At 42.4% G+C, this 14,690-nt stretch overlaps 1 protein-coding gene across 10 annotated transcripts in view; it reads left to right on the top strand.

The window, feature by feature from the left end:
• Positions 1-14,690, top strand: part of MIB2 (MIB E3 ubiquitin protein ligase 2) — a 240,650-nt gene that overhangs the window by 86,007 nt on the left and 139,953 nt on the right. The window lies entirely within an intron of this gene.

A 14,690-nucleotide genomic window follows, 5' to 3' on the forward strand; every position in this document is an offset into this window, starting at 1 on the left:
CTAAAAATAGCGCCTGCAAAGCGCCCTGAAAGAGCCGCTCAATTGACTCCAATGTGAAAGTCCGAGGGCTTTCACACTGGAGCAGTGCGCATGCAGGACGGTCAAAAAAGTCCTGCAAGCTGCATCTTCACCGCTCCTAAAGCGCCCCTTCCTATTGAAAACAATGGGGCAGCGCCGCAAACCCGCTGGGAAAGCGTCGCTGCAGCGGGGCTTTGCGGGCAGTTTTAACCCTTTTTCAGCCACTAGCGGGGGTTAAAACTTCCCCGCTAGCGGCCTAATATCGACGCTAAAACGACGGTAAAGCGGCGCTAAAAATAGCGCCGCTTTACCACCGGCGGCCGCCCGCCCCAGTGTGAAAGTAGCCTTGTGGCCAGCTTTTGGGATCAGTGTTTATATGTTTACTATTACTGCCAATTTTTGTTGTTGTTTGGTTTACCGCTTTTCTCTTAGGGCCGGTTCCCATTGGTGCGATGTCCAACATCGGATGTGATTTGCACTGCACTGCTGTGTGATGCGATTTCAGCCATACAGATAGCATGGCTGAATTTGCATCGCATTCGGACAAAACTTGCACAGGACCCTTTTTTTGGTCCGCAGCAGAATCGGATCCATTGGGTGTTCACATCCATGCAATCTGATTCCTGTCTGAATTTGCAGATCGCACTGCAATATGTGAATTGATTTGGGAGTATCATTAACTTTCAATTGACACTCCCAGCAGTTCACATAGGGCAGTGGGGACTGCCGGCGGGAGAAATGCGATGTGGGAACCCGCAGTGGATTTGCAGGGTTCCCGCATCACTGCAGTGTGAACCGAGCCTTATATTTTATGTGTTTAGGTAAAGTATGATATGCCTCTTGTAAAACCACACCCAGTTTAAAATGTATGCCCCCCCAATTTAAAGTATATTCTCCAACTGCAACAGTTTGCTGGATACAGTTAGGAAAAAAAAAAGTGCCTCTGGAATTTTTTTTTTACATTTTGGTAACTACTGTATGTAGAATAAAATAAATAACACCATATAAACAACCCTTACACCTTAGTAAAGCCTTCAACTGTGAAAAGTGTAATTGCATAATGATCAGCATTTGTTTACAGTGGGCCTCTACATTTCCCATTCAGTGTAAAATAGCAGGCATGCTTGATAAGTATAGGGATTCCAAGTATAGGGAAGATGTAACTTTCTCGTCATTCTCCCAGAATGCAATGCTCAAAGTATGGCTGGCATTTACTTGGACTAACTGCTGTCATGTCAGAACAGGTGTAGAGATCTTAACCACATGTAATCCTTGAACCAGATATTCCACTGGGCTTCACTCAGGGCTCTAGAGGGCAAATAGGGCCGTAGGGAAGGTAACTAGCAGCAGGGCAGGGGATCGGCTATCAAGTGAACTTGTTACTTACCTGTGAATGGTTAAAGTACAGGTTCACCTTAATGCTGGTTTGTTTTTAAATGATCTGCAGTAGTATGTTTAACCACCGCAGTGTCTATGATCGTATATAACAAGCAGCTTAGTGTTTTGACCAGTTTTCTCTTGGGCCGGACCATGGTTTAGGTTTCCAGTTTTTGTTCATATAAAAATACACTTCCATGTCCCAGGCTCGGGGAAATTTCCTTGTATTGTTTATTGATTGCAAGATTACAAGCCAAATGAAGTTTGGCATTTTTCTTCTACGCCTGTAGGCGTTGTTTGGCTCCTGCCATGGTTCTATTTTAGCTACAAGTCTTTGTTTTCAATAGATAAATGTATTGTGTACAGAGCACTGATTTTTTATTTCATCCCATAGGCTAGTAGGTCAGCCGCCTTTCTTTCCAGTGAAATTCAGCTGTGTTTGTTAGAACTAAAGTGGCCTAAAATTGCTTACTTTTTCCATATAAATGCAGCTGTAAACCTACAATTACCTACGGTAATCCTAAAATGTTGTAACTACAAAGCCACAGTACAATCATTTTCTGACATTGTCCTTCACAAGAAAAAACTAGACATTCCCTCTGTACATGTATTTTAGCATGTCTGTTAAAAGTGGACAATAATCATTGAAAAGCAGTCAAGTTAGAAAATAAAGGGCTAATAAATTTTTTTTTTAAATATAAGTAAGGGATCATCCTTCTGTAAATTTGGTCCCCCAATGTCACAGTGATTGTCTGTACTGAATTCACTCTGCTGCCTCTGTACCAGCATTAAAGTACAGGACTATTGTTGCCATTAACATAAACCTCAGGAAGAAACATGCGGTGGTAAACTCCATCCTAGATTGGCATCCTATATCAATACAGGAGTCTTTCTATGTGCAAGCAACTCTTTATTAAAACGGAGTTCCGCCTTCCCCTCAAAAAAATAAAAATGCAGAAGCTACACAGTCAGCTGCACTCTCCTACTGGCCCGACAGTATGAGAAGGAGGAGGAGGGGGCCGGACTTCTGACGTACCTCGCCGCGGCGATCTCCGATGGAAGTGGGGACAGGGTACCTGTCAAAAACAGGTACCCACTCCCCCCCCCCCTCAAAAGGTGCCAAATGTGGCACCAGAGGGGGGGGGAGACAGATAAGCGGAAGTTCCACTTTTAGGTGGAACTCCGCTTTAAGCCATGGTAAGACACTGGGTCCTTGGAATACAGTCTTCAAGTTAAAAAGAATCAACAAGGTTTCAACAGTCCAGATTTTTTTTTTTTTTTTTTTTAGGGATACACAACTGCCCTCGGCGTATAAGTTCCCCCCCTGTACTGCGCAGGCGCAGCGCCTGCGCAGTGCGAACTACTAACAGCCGCCGGAGATAGCCGAAGCTCAAGATCGACAATCAGCTGTACACGGCGCCTGCGCCCTGGGTCCAGGTTCCTTCCCTACCATCCAAGTGGACCTAGAGGGGGAATCTAAAAGAGCCGAGCGAAGCGAAGCCATGCCCGAAGCGTGGCGAGCCCGCGAGGGGCCCTCTTACAGGCGCCGTCTACAGTTTATTTGGACCTATTCCCCTTCGGCTATTTCTGCCGGATCCTACTGCGCAGACACAGCGCCTGCGCAGTAAAGGGGGGTCCTTATCCGCCGAGTGGAACTTTCTCGGCAGAACACCGGACGTTTTTTATTTTAAACCTGCCGATGTCTCCCAGCATTTGGCCAGTGTGTACGGGGGCTTAATTCTGAAAATGCTAGTTGCCTGGCTGGCATGTTAAAGCCAAATTATACTCAAAATCTAAAATGTGGCTGTCTTTAATGGATTGATTTGCAAAATTTAATTGGATAAAGCAAGTCAGTAACAAGTTGTTCTTTTAGTTCAGAATTGCTGATTAAAGCAGCAGAGCACTAATGACTGTCTCTAGGTACACAATGGGGTTTATTTGCTAAAGTCGGAGAGTGCAAAATCAGGCTCACTTCTGCATACTAACCAATCATCTTCCAGGTTTTATTGTCAAAGCTTAATTGAACAAGTTGAGATTAAAAGCTGATTGGTTACCATGCAGAGCTGTACCAGATTCTAAGTGCTCCAGTTTTAGTAAATCCCCCCCCCCCCATGTTCCTGTAACCTCACAGTAACCTATCAGGAGTAATGCATCAATGGTACATGACCTGGATTACACTGTGTAATGCATAAGGTTTCCTGAGTCCAGGTCTGCATTTTGTTCTTGCTCTAGTGCTTTTGGAGTCCCTAACCATGAGCAAGCAGGAAGCAAGTAAAGTCAGGATGAAGTTTTTAGTTCTAGGCTGTTGGCTGAAAAAGTGTTGAATCCAGAGACATGACATCTGAACAGCAAGTATTTCCAAAAGGAACTCAGTAATGGCGGCTTCCATATTTCTTTCATAACAGGTTTGTTTTTGGTCCTATTAACACTTCTGTGTTGCAGTGTTAATTTTGATGTCAAATGGCCTTGAAATCACGCTGAAGCAGCGTGATTTCAAAGCCGCATCGGTGTGAATGAGGGCTTAGCTGTTGTGATATATAACGTCTTTACAAATAAAACTAAGATCCATAAACAAACAAATATATTGATTTTTGACCAACAGAAGTGCAACTTTAAAATATATATTAAAAAAAAAAAATGTAAAAAACCTTTAAACTTGATTGGTTGTTATGCCATTGCAAATATTACCAAGATAAAATATTATAAAAAATAAGAAAAGCCTTTTTCTTAATGTTTTCTTCTTTCTGCAGCTTAGTAGATTCCCTCTACTTATTCTTATGTGATAGTGTTAATTTTGACGTCAAATTTCGATTATGTTTTGAGTCTTTTGACTAAAATGCCAATATAGTTTTAATCCTATTTTAGTCGACCAAAAATAGTGTTTTTTTCATGGAAATCACAAAATTAACACTGCTGTGCTGCACACTAACACTGTATTTAACTTCAGTAGAGAAAACTTAAGTCACCAACCGGACTATGCTGTCAGACAGGGCTGTGTAGGTCCTAAAACTGACAAAATTACATATCCTTTGGTAGGTAAAAGCGCTCCTGTATTCAGTGCCTTGAAAAAGTATTTATACCCCTTGAAATTTTCCACTTTTTGTCATGTTACAACCAAAAACGTAAGTGTATTTTTTGGGGATTTTATGTGAAAGATCAACACAAAGTGGCACATAGTTGTGAAGTGGAAGGAAAATGATAAATGTTTTCAAAATTGTTTTACAACTAAATATCTGAAAAGTGTGGTGTGCATTTGTATTCAGCCCCCTTTACTCTGATACCCCTAACTAAAATCTAGTGGAAACAATTGCCTTCAGAAGTCACCTAATTGGTAAATAGAGTCCACCTGTGTGTAATTAAATCTCAGTTTATAAATACAGCTGTCCTGAGAAGCCCTCAGAGGTTTGTTAGAGAACCTCAGTGAACAAACAGCATCATGAAGGCCAAGGAACACACCAGACAGGTCAGGAAAAAAGTTGTAGAGAAGTTTAAAGCAGAGTTAGGTTATAAAAAAAATATTCCAAGCTTTAAACATCTCACGGAGCACTGTTCAATCCATCATCCGAAAAAGGAAAGAGTATTTCACAACTGCAGACCTACCAAGACATGGTCGTCCTTCTAAATTGACAGGTCGGGCAAGGAGAGTATTATTCAGAGAAGCAGGCAAGAGGCCCATGGGAACTCTGGAGGAGCTGCAGAGATCCACAGCTCAGATGAGAAAATCTGTCCACAGAACAACTATTGGTCGTGTACTCCACAAATCTGGCCTTTATGGAAGATCGCCAAAAAGAAAGCCATTGTTGAAAGCAAGCCATAAGAAGTCCCATTTGCAGCTTGCGAGAAGCCATGTGGGGAGACACAGCAAACATGTGGAAGAAGGTGCTCTGGTCAGATGAGACCAAAATTGATCATGTTGTGGGGATGCTTTGCTTCAGCAGGGACAGAGAAGCTGGTCAGAGTTGATGGGAAGATGGATGGAGCCAAATACAGGGCAATCTTAGAAGAAAACCTGTTATGCCGCGTACACACGACCGGACTTTCCGGCAGAAAAGGTCAGACGGAACATTCCGATCGTGTGTGGGCTTCATCTGACTTTTTCTTTCTAAAATTCTGACAGACCTAGAAATAGAACATGTTTCAAATCTTTCCGACGGAATCATTTCCTATCGGGAAAACCGTTCATCTGTATGCTGTTCCGACGCACCAAAAACGACGCAAGGGCAGCTGTTGGCTACTGGCTATTGAACTTCCTTTTTCTAGTCCTGTCGTATGTCATCGCGTTCTAAGCGATCGGACTTTGGTGTGATCGTGTGTAGGCAAGTCCGTTTCAGCGGAACTCCGTCGGAAAGACCTCGGAGTCTATTCTGACGGAAAGTCATGTATGCGGCATTACTCTGCAAAAAACTTTAGACTGGGGCGGAGGTTTCCAGCATGACAACGACCCTAAACATACAGCCAGAGCTACGATGGAATGGTTTGGATCAAAGCATATTCATGTGTTAGACTGGCCCAGTGAAAGTCCAGACCTAAATCTAATTGAAAATATATAAATGCAATGAAAGGTGGTTCTACAAAGTATTCACTCAGGGGGGCTGAAAACAAATGCACACCACACCTTTCAGATATTTGTTTGTAAAAAAATTTGAAAGCCGTTTATCATTTTCCTTCCACTTCACAATTATGTGCCAATTTGTGTTGGTCTATCACATAAAATACATTTACGTTTTTGGTTGTGACATGACAAAATGTGGAAAATGTTAAGGGGTATGAATACTTTTTCAAGGCACTGTATCTATTGTATGTCTGTATGTAGCTTTTTACCTGCAGCTCAGCTTTGAATACAATATATAGTGTAGCATTACATTGGGCTCCATCCATAATTGCTATGCCTGAAAATATTGTTGCAGGGAACTGTTTAGAAGAGTGGTTATTCACACCACATTTGCCAAAACTACCTAACCAGAAATTCACAAGGGCAACAAATGGTTTCATTTTTAATTTGTGAATTTTTCAATCTACTTTTTGTTTTTCCCTTAAATGAACACCCCTCAACCACAGACAGGGACTATATGATGTTCTGCTCTGCCACAGATTACATACAGGAAGACACTCTGAAATGACATTCCTGGTATTGGTCTGCCTGTGTGTATTTAAGCCTTATTGCTTCAGTGAACTGTATATTATTTAATCTATCTCTGCCTATCTGTGTCTGTTGTTTGCAGAGATGCTGATGTCATGTGAAGTGTTGCAGTGTTTGCAGGGCACAGTACAGAAGAGGAAAAATCGTGGCAGTTTTTGTACACTGTAGTGTCTGCTGTAGAGTACTGTACAGTATGTTTTTTTTATTTATATATACCTATGTGGATACAGCATCGCTCCGATGCTGCATCTGTCCCCCGTCGCATCTACACTGAGAACCGAGCGATCGAACACTGACGGTCACTCGGTTGTCAGTCATAGCTCTGTGCTCTGCTCCCTCCTCACTCACTGGAGCGATGGCCTGTGGAGGGGGTGGGAGCGACCGTCTCAGACTCTCAGTGGCTCGCTGAGAGGCAGAGCCGGGTATCGGTCCAGGGATGTAGGCGATCCCGACTCCGTGGTCATGATGGCGCTGTGCCTAGACCGACTCTGTGACGTCAGCAGAGAGCGGACTTCAGCCGGCTGTCTGCTGAAAACGTTTTTTTTTTTACATTACAAAACTTAAAAACGATAGCAAATGATGAAAAGACACTAAATTTTTTTTTTTTTAAACTTGTAATTTCTTGCAATGCTTCATAGACCATTTATATACCCCTAATGAGCCCATAATCCAATCCAATACACCACTAGCTGTACATACATGTTGGAAAAATATCCTACAGACATGCACTGTACAATCAATGGATGAGTCCAGTAGCGACAAACTCTGGTCCTCGCACACAATTTCCAACGTCTTTCCAGCCTCATCAACAGCAACGTCAGGAGCATTTCCTCACATATGCTCATTATGGGATCCATAGTAAAAACACCGAAATTAAGGTAGATACAAGTACACTGCTGCTCTCTCAGCTGCTGCTACGCACTCTGGTCTCAAAGAATGGCTGAAATAGTTAAATAATACTGTTTTTTGTGCTTTGGGAGGGCCTTATGATGTTATCTTAAATAAATGCTTCAGATGCGAACACGGCATGCAAACATGGCTTAACGGCGTTATTAAACGCCGGTTTGAAACTGTCAAAAAAAATCGTTCAGAAGAGGTTGCCTCAGCGTTCCATGTACATTAGGCCTTATCATACCCTAGTTGAAGTACCATAGGACGAAACGTGTTGGTTTCTTGCCTGCTAAGCTCTGCACACTGCGCCTGTTTTATGAATTTTTCGTGATCACATTATAAATGCACACATCTTGAAGGATGTTTGTACTTTTTAACAAATCATTAAATCCATACATTTGATCTACGCCATGTGGAAGCCTTCCTTTTTTTTGTATGATCACCTTTTACCTACTGCTGGAGGAAATCCTTAAAGATATCATATAGATCAGGAGGTTGTGATCGCTTTCCTGCTTCCGGTTCACCTGTTTATTCCATTGCTGAGAATACCTTTTCAACTATTGGAGTTCGTGACCTGAGATCTGGGTTTCCATACATGCCTGTTTGACCCACCGCCGCTGGTGTGTGTGTCCACGTTTTATGGTAAGTGTACCTACCCCTTCTTTGGATGGTGGAAGCACAGTCCTGGGTGTTTTAGGAATATTGGAAGATTACCACCTATGTTTTTGAGATCCATTTGATTCTTATGTCATCATGGGCCATTCCTGAGGAGTACATGACACTCATTATTGATGGACTTTATATTGTGTTAATATGTATTAAGGTTGATTTAACTATCTACTGACACGTAATTTTTTGTATATTCATATATATATTTCTTTTTTTTTTATATTATTTCATATGGAGTCACTTGACCCTTAGGTGTTATTTGGATTAAGGTTACCATTAATAGTACTGAATTTAAGGATCAATGCAAGTTTTTTCCCAAAAATATTACAGTATAACTGCTGTTGCGCATGTTGACTCATTACTCAGCTTATACCTTGGGTATACAGGTATATACACTCATCGGACACTTTATTAGGTACACCTGTTCAATTGCTTGGTAACACAAATTGCTAATCAGCCAATCACATGGCAGCAACTTAATGCATTTAGGCATCTGGACGTGGTGAAGACGACTTGCTGAAGTTCAAACCGAGCATCAGACTGAAGAAAGGGGATTTAAGTGACTTTGAACATGGCATGGTCGTTGGTGCCAGATGGTCTGAGTATTTCAAAAACTGCTGATCTACTGGGATTTTCATGCACAACCATCTCTAGGGTTTACAGAGAATGGTCCGAAAAAAGACAAAATATCCAGTGAGTAGCAGTTGTGTATAGGAAAATGCTGAATTGAAAATTAATTGTTCGTGTCGGAGGTCAGAGGAGGATGGACAGACTGATTTGAGATGATAGAAAGGCAACAGTAACTCAAATAACCACTCGTTACAACCAAAGTATGCAGAATACCATCTCTGAATACACAACACATCGAACCTTGAAGCAGCTGGGCTACAGCAGCAGAAGACCACGCCGGGTTCCACTCCTGTCAGCTAAGAACAGGAAACTGAGGCTACAATTTGCACAGGCGCACCAAAATTGGACAATAGAAAATTGGAAAAACATTGACTGGTCTCATAGGTGTGCATTAGGGTGCCCCCCCCCTCCCCCACTGTAAAAACACATTCCTGTGTGTGTGTATATGTGCGCATATATATATATATATATATATATATATATATATATATATATATATATACATATACAGACAATCTTATAAATTAAAGTAAACAAACATTTTATAACATGGATGTTATCAGTAGAGCAGTGGATGGTATCAGTTGCGTGGTGGACTTTAGGGAAATCTAAGCAAGGCACACCCCCTGCGCACACACCTATGCCTGGTCTGATGAGTCTCGATTTCAGCTGCAACATTCAGATAGTAGGGTCAGAATTTGGAGTAAACAACATGAAAGCATGGATCCATCCTGCCTTGTATCAACGGTTCAGGCTGGTGATGGTGGTGTAATGGTGTGGGGGGTATTTTCTTGGCACACTTTGGGCCCCTTAGTACCAATTGAGCATCGTTTAAACTCCATGGCCTACCTGAGTATTGTTGTTGACCATGTCCATCCCTTTATGACTACAGTGTACCCATCTTCTGATGTCTACTTCCAGCAGGATAATGCACCATGTCACAAAACTCAAATCATCTCACCTCTGGATTCTTGAACATGACAATGAGGTCACTGTACTCCAATGGCCTCCACAGTCACCAGATCTCAATCCAATAGAGCACCTTTGGGATGTGGTGGAATGGGAAATTCAACAAATCTGCAACAACTGCTTGATGCTATCATGTTAATATGGACCAAAATCTCTCAGGAATGTTTCCAATACCTTTCTTAATCTACGGCATGAAGAAATAAGGCAATTCTGAAGGCAAAAGGGGGTCCAAGCCGGTACTAGCAGGGTGTACCTAATAAAGTGGTCAGTGTGTATATGTGTGTGTATATATATATATATATATATGTGTATATATAAGTATGTATGTATGTATGTATATATATATATATATATATATATATATATATATATATATATATATATATATGTATGTGTATATATATATATATAGTGTATGCGTAGATATAGATCACACACACACTCACATATAATAATATATATCTTACAATGAAATATGTATTTTATGTTGCCTGCTTCTACTTAAGATGGCCTATTTTTACAGAACTGCTCCAGACATGTATACTAATTACATTGATATTTTTCTTTTGCTTCGCTGATATATCTTTAAACCACTGACAGCAAGCATAGCCCCGATGTAATGCATTTAAATGAATGAATTATCTGTGCAGCCAGTAGTCCTGATAGGAATAAGCTATCAGCTTTATTTTAGTCCCCAGGCTTGTCTATGTCTAATCAGATGAAAACAGCACAAGTATTTCTGCACGTAGGAAATAGAAATGGAAGCCTTTCTACAAATGCACTTCAGATTCCCATCCACTATTCTGTTGTTGCGGTCCCCCATTTGTATGTAGTGTAAAGCCTCATGTACACGGGACGGGACGTTTTTACAACCTCTCCTGAATGATTTAACTTGACAGATAGTAACCCACATTTAAAACCTCTTATAAGAGGCATAATTACACCTCCTCCACTGTAGTTTCCCAATTTACCCTGTCAGCTACTTTAAAAATTTTCAGGTCAAAATCAGAGCGTTTTCAATGCTTGCTAGCAGTGTTTTTCCTTTCCATAACTTTTTTTATACGCATTTGCAATGTGCCTTTGAACTTGCTAAGGAGCTTGACTACTCCAGGAAGAGTCAATTCATTAGCGCAGCCTCCTCTCTCCTGGCATGTCCTAGCTCCCTCCTTTTCTGGGAGCACCTAATTTCTCTCTGTGTTGGCTCAGCTCCACTGCCTACCTTCCTGCATAAACTTTTGTGCAGTTGCCAGGGGAAGAGCGAAGGTGAATGCTATAGAGCTCTGGTGCCCAACATACAGCCCTTTGGCACTTTTTAGCAGCCCTCGGAGCCCCTGCCGACACTAATTTTGTGTTTCTCTATTGCCCTGTTATAGCATTGATTTCTAGTTGTCTCATATAATGTCTCCAGTCAGTGACTGTCTCCTGAAGCATGTCTGCATTCTCTTACCACTCCTATAGCATGTCCACAGTCTGTCAATCTCCCTCAATATGTCCGTAGTCTCTGATCATCTCTTGTATCCATAGGTGTGCGCAGCCTATTGCATTAGGGTGTGCACCCTTAAGCTCTAACACACATGCATGTGTCTACATATATATGAACCCAGCACATTGATCTCCCTTCCGGCACAGTGAAAGAGAAGAGCATAAACACTTTTGTTTTGGCAGAGCAGGTAACAGGAAGATCTTAACCATGTTCCTGCTGCTACACAGAGTGATAACACTAATGTGCATGGGGTGATTAGGGTGTGCCTGGGCACACCCGGCACACCCTGTACGCACGCCTATGCTTGTATCATGTCTGAAGTCTCTGTATCCTCATTCTCTTACCATCTCTTGTATCATGTCTGAAATCTCTGTATCATCATTCTCTTACCATCTCTTGTATCATGTCTGAAGTCTCCATATCCTCATTCTCTTACCATCTCTTGTATCATGTCTGAAGTCTCCATATCCTCATTCTCTTACCATCTCTTGTATCATGTCCGAAGTCTCTGTATCCTCATTCTCTTACCATCTCTTGTATCATGTCTGAAGTCTCTGTATCCTCATTCTCTTACCATCTCTTGTATCATGTCTGAAGTCTCGGCTTCCCTCCAGACGACCGGCTTCTATATCTCCTCTCCTCGCATCTCCTCCAGTGGCGGGTCTCCTCCCTCCTCCTCCTCCTCCTGGTGGCCAGCGTAGCTTCCCTCTGGGTGACAGAAGGGGGGCCCTCTAGCTTCCCCTGCATCTCCTCTCCTTGCAGCTCTTCCCTCCTCCTCCCGGTGGCCAGCGTAGCTTCTTTCAGCCAATTGGGAAACGGGTTTCAAGACCCGCTTCCTGATTGGCTGGGAGGAGAATCAGTGTGGAAATAGTGAATATTCATTCCCTAATGTCACACATCTGGGTGGGCTCGGAGCACAGTGCTCTGCGCCCCAAGCCCAACCTATTTTAAAGCCTTTTAGAGCCTCAGGCTCTAATCACATGCTTCAACGCAAAACACCTCCCCCCCCCATTTTAATCCATGGCCTGCCTTCCCTGTATGTAGATCAGGGGGCCGGACGCATGGATGGGGGGGAGGCTTCCGTGCGCCCCTATGGATGGGCCGCCACTGCTTGTATCATGTCTGAAGTCTCTGTATCCTCATTCTCTTACTATCTCTTGTATCATGTCTGAAGTCTCCGTATCCTCATTCTCTTACTATATCTTGTATCCTGCTCATAGTCTTTGACTATATCTTATTGTGTTTCTACTGTGACAGTGACTATTCACTGAATTTTATGTGTGGTCCTTTGATGATGTTGAGGACCATACTCAAGGCCCCCCATATCAAGGAAGTTGTATGTGAGTGACAACTCTGAGTTTGATGGCACCCAACAACAGTCTCAGAGCTTTTAGAAGTCTGCACAAGGGAGGCTTTTACAGGTAAATAACATCCATAAAACACATTAAGCCCCAGTTCACACATATGCAATGCAGGAACCAGCACGATTCCAGTGCCAGTTCCTGCTTTGCATCTCCCTATCAGGCATTTCACACTGAACAGCTGCAGGTGTCAATACAAAATTAATGACACCCCCAGATCGGTTCGCAGATCGCAGTGTGAACTGTGAATTCGGACAGGAAATGGAGTGTGGGAAAAAAAAGGTTCCTGCACTATTTTCGTGTGAATCCAATGCATATATACTGTATTTCATGTGGACACTTGCTGAAATAGGTTACAGAAAACTGAGACTGGGGTAAAATGAGTAAGCTTTATATTAGCACAGCTGCAGTTTTTGCTGGATAATGTTAACTGCTCAAAAATTGTAAGTGATATTAAACCCAAAAGCAAAATAATATATTGCAATATACCCAAGTAATATATTGCAGCTTACCAATCATTAGATGTGGTGGCTGCATTGCTTTTTTTTAGGCTTTTTTTCCCTCTGTTTTCATCTTGTGATCTGGCCAGTAACACATCTCCTTTATTACCTTTATTAGAGTGCCCCACTCTGGATGAAGGGGCACACTTCAGGGAGTGTTAGATATACTAGCACATATACTGATACATTGAAGCCAAACTCTAGCTAACACTTTATATGCAGTTACAGCAAGTTTTTTTTTTCCTTTTGGGATAAAGGTGTTACATGAATTTCAAAAAGGTCATTGTAAGCACCCCTGCCAGTGGTAAATGGTTTGTCTCAGCGCTCTAGCTCAGCGGTCCCCAACCTTTTCGGTGCCAGGGACCGGTATCACGTGGCCAGTTTTTCCAGGGGTGGTGGTGTTTCTCGCGGCGTATCATCTTTTACATTATACAAAAAAATGTAAGTGTATTTTTTTCCCAAAAAATTGCGTTTGAAAGACCGCTGCATAAATACAGTATGACATAAAATATTGAAACAACCACCATTTTATTCTCTAGGGTCTCTGCAAAAAAAAAAAAATATATAACGTTTGGAGGTTCTAAGTAATTTTCTAGCAAAAAATACTGATTTTAACTTGTAAGCAACAAGTGTCAGAAAAAGGCTTAGTCTTTAAGTGGTTAAACTGCCCTCATTTACAGACCGAACTTCGTCCCTTTTGATCTAAAAGAACCATAATATAATTTTATAGTTATTTCTTTCAGCGCATGTTGTTGGTAAACATTTGCCTTTTTTTTTTTTTTGACAGCTCTTAGCAGAGAACGGCTCTGCACTTGTTACTTAGAATTGAGGAAATGCCGGATTAAGATCGCGAGGGGGGTTGAATCGAGACCGCAATGTTTTAAAATGATTAATCGTGCAGTTTTTGCTGTGCTGCGGGGCGTCAGAAGGAGGAGAGCAGCCACCACTTATTGACAGGGGGCGGAGCTGCGCTCGCCTGTCGCTCACCCCCTGCTGGCTACAATAAAGGACTATTATATTAAACTGCCGTACAGGAAGGGGTAAGCAACAGGTGAGAAAGTGAAGCTCCACCCCCTGTCAATAAGTGCAGGTTGCTCTCTTTCTGACACCCCAAGGCACAGCAAACACATAGAGGTCCCCTGCTGCCAACTAACAACAGCTGAGTCCCGCCTGGGTCTTAATTTGGCCGGGCTCTGAGTGGATGATGTGGAGTGGCCTGACTGCAGGGTGTCTCCTGCATAGCCCATTATGAGACCTCTGTGCTGCTGCTGTATCGCCAGAGCAGCCACTAGAGGTCCGGGGTTGACACTGGTGATTTAGTCTTTGCTGTAATTTTGGAGAAGACCAGTTCTTGTGGAGGGGAAGAGGGAAAGAAACAACAAGAGGCGGAGCCCGGGCAGCAATAAAAGCAGCTGTCAATAAAGATGGAGCTGCCGTCAGCCCCCAACCCCCAACAGTTCACGGACTGGCACTGGGCCATGGCCTGGGGGCCCCTGCTCTAACTAATGCATTTTCAGGAGAGCTTGTTCTGTTGAAAAAATAACAGACTTGCTGGCAGGATCAACAGGTAAAAATCGAAGAAAGAAAGCCTAAAAAAGAAAACGAATGCAGCCTTCACATCTGAGGATTGATAAGCTGCAATATAATAAATG

This window comes from Aquarana catesbeiana, linkage group LG10 (genome assembly GCF_042186555.1).
Source record: "Aquarana catesbeiana isolate 2022-GZ linkage group LG10, ASM4218655v1, whole genome shotgun sequence".
Taxonomy (NCBI): Eukaryota; Metazoa; Chordata; class Amphibia; order Anura; family Ranidae; genus Aquarana; species Aquarana catesbeiana.